The 6,476-nt window shown below is 56.0% G+C and overlaps 1 long non-coding RNA gene across 1 annotated transcript; it reads left to right on the top strand.

Moving 5' to 3' along the window:
- The first annotated feature begins 2,396 nt into the window (after positions 1–2,396).
- On the top strand, positions 2,397–5,256 carry LOC144231345 (uncharacterized). The gene is made up of 4 exons (XR_013335059.1): positions 2,397–2,640; positions 4,169–4,388; positions 4,567–4,721; positions 5,094–5,256. It is a non-coding gene; the product is annotated as an uncharacterized LOC144231345 (long non-coding RNA).
- The last annotated feature ends 1,220 nt before the right edge of the window (positions 5,257–6,476 follow it).

The raw sequence follows: 6,476 nt of genomic DNA, 5'->3' as shown, positions 1-6,476 counted from the left end.
GTTCAAAATCTGGCTCCTACCTACTTCTCCAGGTTGCCTAGCACACATTTCAAGTATTTCCAGTATGCTTCAAACTTATTCTTTTAAATCCAGGCACGTAGGAGGGACAGAACATCAAAATACGATGGACTGCCCAGAGCAATGTGCACTCCCAATGTCAGGGAGGCCTGTTAGCCTGTCTCCTCTTGCCCCAAAGATTGCAGAGCCCACTGGCTTGCTCTGTGGGGGCCACGGCCACACCATGAGGCAGGAAGATTGGTGGCGCTTCCTCTTGGAAATGAAGGCATGGGTTCAGGGAGTTTGTTCAGGTAGGACAGGTGGGGAAGGGCAGGTGAGGTCTACTCCCCAGCCAACGCCGGGGGACCCCTGCTCTTCCTCCAGCATCGCATCCTGCAGGCCAAGCTTTCCATGTGACAGTGGTGTCAGACACAGGGAGTTGGGTTGGGATCACAGTTTCTTTAGAGCTTTACATCTACTGAACTTAACACCTTGGTCAGGTCCAAGTAGAGAAGGAGAGCTAAGGTTGTCTCGAGCCACACGACATGCCTGTCTTCTCTCCTTCTGTCCTCTGTCCTTCACTCTGCGGACATTCCCTGTGCTTCCACCCTTGCATGAAGAGGTTCTCCAGGATCTGAAGTGAATGAAGCCACATTGACTCAATTTCCTTTCACCAGGCTTCTGGAACCCATGTGAGGTGCTTGGGCAGGGCAGGTGGGTAAAGACGGGGTGCTCAGATTGGGGTGCCAGGGGCATGATGGGCAGTGGGATGGGTGAAGGCCCTGTCTGGGAGGCCCTCACACAGCAGTCGGGGCTGACAAGAGACTCAGGGGAGGCACAAAAGGGGTGAGGCTGTCCAGGGAGATGGTGTCTGTCATGAGAAGTGGGTGGAGGACAGAGCTTGGGGGGCAGACAGAAGAAGAGGCAGCGATGGTGAAGGAGAACCAATGGGAAATCCAGGGGGCAGGGAGAGAACTCACATAGTAGCCACAGAGAGGGGGACGGGAAGGGGGAGTCACCAAGGCCTGGGAGCCCAGGGCCCTCGCCATTAGTGCACATGATGGGTAATTTTGTACGTCAACTTGACTGGGCATGGAGTGCCACGATGTGGCTGCACATGACTCCGCATGTGTCTGTAAGGAGTTTCCAGAGGAGATCAGTATGTGAGTCAGTGGACCCAATACAGCAGGTGGATCCTCCCTAATGTGGGTGGGCATCTCCCAGGCCATTGTGGGTCTGAATGGCACAAGCAGGTGGGGGAAGGGTAAAGTCACTTCTTCCTGACAGCTAGAGCTGGAACATTATCTTCTCCTGCCCTTGAAGCTCTTGGTTCTCAGGCTTAAGATGAAGACTGGAACCTATACCACCAGCTCCCCTGTTCTCAGGCCTCTGGACCCAGACTGCTCTACACCACCAGCCATCCTGGGTCTCCAGCTTACAGACTGCAGATGCTGGGACTTCCCAGCCTTACTGGCTGCACCAGCCAATCCCTGTAATAAATCTCATCCGCCCTCTCTCTTTGCATACATATGTATCCTGTCTCTCTCTATTTCATTGCTCTGGGGAGCCCTAATACAGTGGGTGCAGTGGGTTGAACAGAGCACTCCCCCAGACTTGTGTCCACCTGCAAACTCAGGCCTTATCTGAAAGTAGGGTCTTTGCAGATGTGATGAAGGCACAGACTGAGATGAGGTCATACTGAATTAGGGTGGTTTTCCTAAATCCAGTGAGGGTGTCCTTATAAAAGACGGAGGAGGACAAAGAGGAGAATGTCACGTGAGCTCTGCCTGATGCGTTTGCAAGCCAAGGAACACCGAGGTCCCCCAGAAGCCAGCAGGAGCTGAGAGAGACCTGGGACAGACTCTCCCCTGAGCCCTCAGAAGGACCCAACCCTGCCCACACCTGAGTCCCAGACTTCTGGCCTCCTGGATTGTGAGAGGACACATTTCTATTATTTCAAGCAATCTGATTTATGGTGGTTTGTCACTGCAGCCCCAGGAACTAACACAGTGGGTCACTGGTCATGTTCGAGAAGGGAGGGTGGTTAGATATAGGCATATTCAGTGAGAACATGGGGAATACCTGGGGACCTGGGGAGGGGAGTGGAGGCAGCAGGTGCAGATGACTATTTCAAGGGTTTTTGTGGTGCGGTGAGGAGCCAGCAGAGCAGGAAGGAAGGTATCAGGGGACTGTCTTTGACGAACAGTCCCTGGGAGAAAGAGGGAGTCAGCTTCCCGCTGGGTCTGCTGGCTTGGGGGGCATGTCTGCCGGGCTCCTATGGCCCTGATGCTGTCACTGGGCCCCCACAGAGTGGAGGTGGTAGTGTGAGGTCACAGAGCAGGAGACAGAGGTGAGTGGGCTGCACCTGTGTCCTGGGCGGTCATGACTGAGCCCTGCATGTCAGGCACGGGGCTGACCACCAGCACTGGCCACCCGTCCTGCCTGGGGTCCAGCACTTACTAGCTGTGGATCTGGAGGCAAGAGAAAGCCTAACCACCTCTTCTTTGTTTCAGGTCCTGTCTTTACAACAGAGCAGAGAGCAGCACCCACCCCAGGGGGTCGTCGTGAGGGCTGAACAGAATCGTCCTGTGATATGCTCAGCATGGTGCACACACTTTGCAAGAGCTCTTCATAGCCTGTGACGTAGGTGGTGTCTTTCCTGCTTGACTTCTAACTGAGGCTCGGGTAGGGGACCTGGAAAGACCCGGGAGGTCCCTCCCCAGCACTGGCCGCTTCTCCTTGGGGTGGTGAATGCACTTCCGGGCTCTGACTGGAGTGCCATTGGCCAACTTTGGGGTCTCAGGACCACCTAGGCACCCCTGACACACAGCTGAATGGGCAGTGGAAAGGCGTGGCATGCAGGATATGTATCCGGAAAATGGCCGGTGCCTTTACTGAGCAGGTGACTTTGGGATCAATGGGATAGAAAACACCCCCACTTCTTGCTAGATACAAGAGGGGCGCTTGGGTGACTCAGCCAGTTAAGCGTCCAACTTCGGCTCAGGCGGTCTGTGAGTTTGAGCCCTGTGTCTGACTCTGTGCTGACAGCTGGAGTCGGAGCCTGCTTCAGATTCTGTCTCTCTCTGTCTCTGCCCTCCCCCACTCATGCTCTGGTGATGGGCATGGAGGAGGGCACTTGTGGGGATGAGCACTGGGTGTTATATGGAAACCAACTTGACAATGAACTATTTTAAAAAAAGAAATAACCAAACATTTAAAAATAATTTTAAAAAATACAAGAGACCCACTCCAGAGGCAACTGCAGAAGGAGATAAAACATCAGCTCTCATTTGGAGAGCTCGATGGGAATGCACGGCTTTTAGGGTTTTAGGGTCACAGGGTCTGCAGTTCCCTCCTCCCAAGCTTACAACTAGGAGTGACCCATCTGGAGAAAATTGGGGACAGCAGAGCAGACGCTTTCCTGTGTGCAAGGGGCAGGACAGACGAAGAGAAGAGAGCTCCCAGGGCCAGAGCTTTATAATGGATTAGCTCCAAGTATGTGAGCGTTGGGGACCATGGCTGTCTGAGCACCTGCTCTCCCCCAGGGCTGGGGTGAGGGAGCAGGGGTTTTACAGGACATCTGGTATTCCTCTGGAGGACCCCATCCCCAGGGAAGCCTGAGGGTCCCTGAGGGAAGTGGGAAATGCAGGGCACAGGCTGGGGGCATTGGGATGAGTTCTAGGGGCCAGATGAGCTGGTTCTAGCTGTCAGGGCCGCAGGACACCCACAGCTGCCTGCTCGTCAGGAGGGGCCATGGGGCTCGGGGGACACCCTTCTGAGACTAAAGAGAGAGCCGTGGAGAGCAGAGAGTGAGCAGGACAGTTCCTTGTCTCCCGTAGCCCCTCCCCCCTGCAGACCCCACCTTCCTGATTCTGTTCTATGTGACTGTCAGCTCCGTGTGGCATCCATGAGACTAATCACCCCCCTATGATGTAGTGTCTTGTGTGGCTCCGACTTAGGGCATAAACTGTCATGCTATTCAGGCTGAGAAGTAGCCTGCCCTTCCCTTCTGGTTCTCCTTGGCTCCTTATCAAGGGGTGAACTGTGTCCCCCAATCCTGCAATTACATGTTGGAGTCCCAGCTCCGGGGACCTGAGAACGTGACTGTGTTTGGAGGGGTGACCAGGTAACATGAGTCAGCCTTCATCCAACCTGCCCGGTGTCTTCACAGGAAGAGGAGATCAGGACACAGAGGGACAACGGGGTGAGGACGCAGGGTGAGGAGGGCCATCTGCCCACCGGGTAGAGAGGCCTCAGAAGCAGGCGGCCCTGCCCACGCCTGGATCTCAGACCTCCAGCCTCCAGTACATACATTTCTGTTAGGTCCTCTCACTCTGGTGCTTCGTCAGGACAGCCGCGGAGAACCACCCGCTTTCTGTGGGGGCCTCTGGGTGTGTGATGGGGTTCGGGGGCCCTGGCACCCACCCCCAGCTGGAAAGGGCACAGGGATGTTCCAGAGGACCCGGGAGTCAAGTCAGGACCCAGCACCTGGGCTGAGGGAGAGCCAGGAGGTGGGGCAGTGCTGGTGACCCTTCCTCCTCCCTTCCCCCCTCCTCACTGGTCGGCCAGTGGCTTTCAGACTCTGGGTGACACCAGGGCCACTTTGAGGGGTTGTCGAAGATGCAGACTCCTGGGCCCTGACCGCAGAGATCCTGACACATGACCTCGGCCGGGAGATACACCCAGAGGACGACACGGACACATTCAGCTGCTCTTGCTGCCATGTAACTGTTAAGTCCGCTGACATGGGTTTTCTTCCCTGAAATGGCCCCTGAGTCTTGACATTGGTGCTGGTTCCCAGGATCCTGCCCTCAGATTTGTGAGGGTCTGTGACTTTAAGAGCTCCTCCCACACGTTTATCTGGATGGTGGCGTGTGAGAGCAGAGGGTTCCTGCATGGGGGGCTCTGACCATCAGGCCAATCAGGGCAGGGCTGGGATGCAGGTCAAAGAATGACTTTGCTTCTCAAAACACTGTAAAACTGAAATTAGGAAGGGGGCCGGGGAGGGGGGCAGTGTGGGGGCACACGACTGGAGGGTCAGCAGGGTAGACCGGCTGTAATCTAAGGCCTCTGACAACGGCATTTTTCTTTCCGAGAGCTCTCCAGCACAGAGACCTGTGTTTAATAACATCACCCTCCAGTAGAAGAGAGGCAAGATTTGGACAGCCCTCTGCCGGGGAGCTGTCTCATCCTGATAAATGGAACAGCATCCCGCCCACTGTGAAAAGTCCCAGTGTTAGATTAAACATATCAATCCTGTTTGTTACCTTCTCTTATCCACCAAGTGGCACCTGGCCGGCCTCTGGGGGTCTGTCTTTGATGGCCTTTCACAGGAAGCGACACGGTTCAGCACCAGGCACCGTGATAATTGTCGTGCAGTGCTCCTGGCCCGGGAGGGCAGCCACGGAGAGCTGGATGCTGTCCTGTGACTAGGCTGGGCAGGCCCTGTGATTGGTGTGGAATCACGGCTCCTTGGGAACCCTGTAAGATGCTGGCAGGAAAATGCCTGTTTCTGTAGATGTTCGAGCCACATCAGGCAGTTACCTCATCCCCGAGCTGGTCCCCTCTCCGGAGAATTGTTCTCGGTGGATGGAGCCTCCTTGCCCTGTGGCAGGTCACACCCCCTGCCCCAGAGTTTACGCCCCATTCTGGGGGGGGGAAGACTTCGACCAAGGCAGGCATGGGGGTGGTACACAGCTGGCCCCTCATCTGAAGGCAAAATTGACGCAGGTGCAACCCCTGCTTCAGTGCTCATGGCGGGGGGGGGGGGGGGGCACACTGAGGCTGATTCAGTCCAGGGAACTTTTCACTTCCCTCCTCTTCCTCTCTGCTCTCCTTGCTCCCCTCCCTGAGAGCTGGCCCTCAGTCGCAGAGCCTGAGCCCCACCTTAGGCCTTGCTTCTGGTTCCCCCAGGCTTGGGACCCAACCTCCGGGGAAGAACTTCTACAGGGACTACATTCCTGCCTTGAGAGCCTCCTCTGCCAGAGTTAGGGACCTAATGAAGAAGCAGATTGACCCCAGGATGTGGGTGTGAGGTCTCAGGAGATGCAGATGAGCTCCTGGAAGGCTCCCTGAAGCCTCCTGGCTTGTGGCAGGGGCATGTCCCTCCTTGGGAGATGAAGCCCCCTTCCCTGCCTGGAGACCATGCAGAAGTCATAGAGGAGTAGGTACATGGCACGGATGACGGGGCTAGTGGTGCAGGGCTGGGGCAGGGCTCAGGGAGATGATGGAGGGGAGGTTGGTGCAGGGCTGGGGCAGGGCTCAGAGGAGGCAGTGCTGGGACATGGTGCAGGGGGTTGATGGGCCCCAGAACTGCAGTCATAGGGCAGCACGCATCTGTCAGAAGCAAGTTACCTAGTGGGCAGCAAGCTCAGAATGGTGGCAGAGGCCTGATCAGCTGAAATCTAGATCAGTGACCAACGGAATGTGGTCCCCCAGCCCACGATGATGGGCAGCCAGCAGAGAATGCTTAAAATGTT

The sequence above is a fragment of the Crocuta crocuta genome, unplaced genomic scaffold (assembly GCF_008692635.1).
Source record: "Crocuta crocuta isolate KB4526 unplaced genomic scaffold, BGI_CrCroc_1.0 scaffold13, whole genome shotgun sequence".
Lineage (NCBI taxonomy): Eukaryota > Metazoa > Chordata > Mammalia > Carnivora > Hyaenidae > Crocuta > Crocuta crocuta.
The sequence above is the reverse complement of the archived record's forward strand: the minus strand, read 5'-3'. Positions and strand labels throughout refer to the sequence as shown.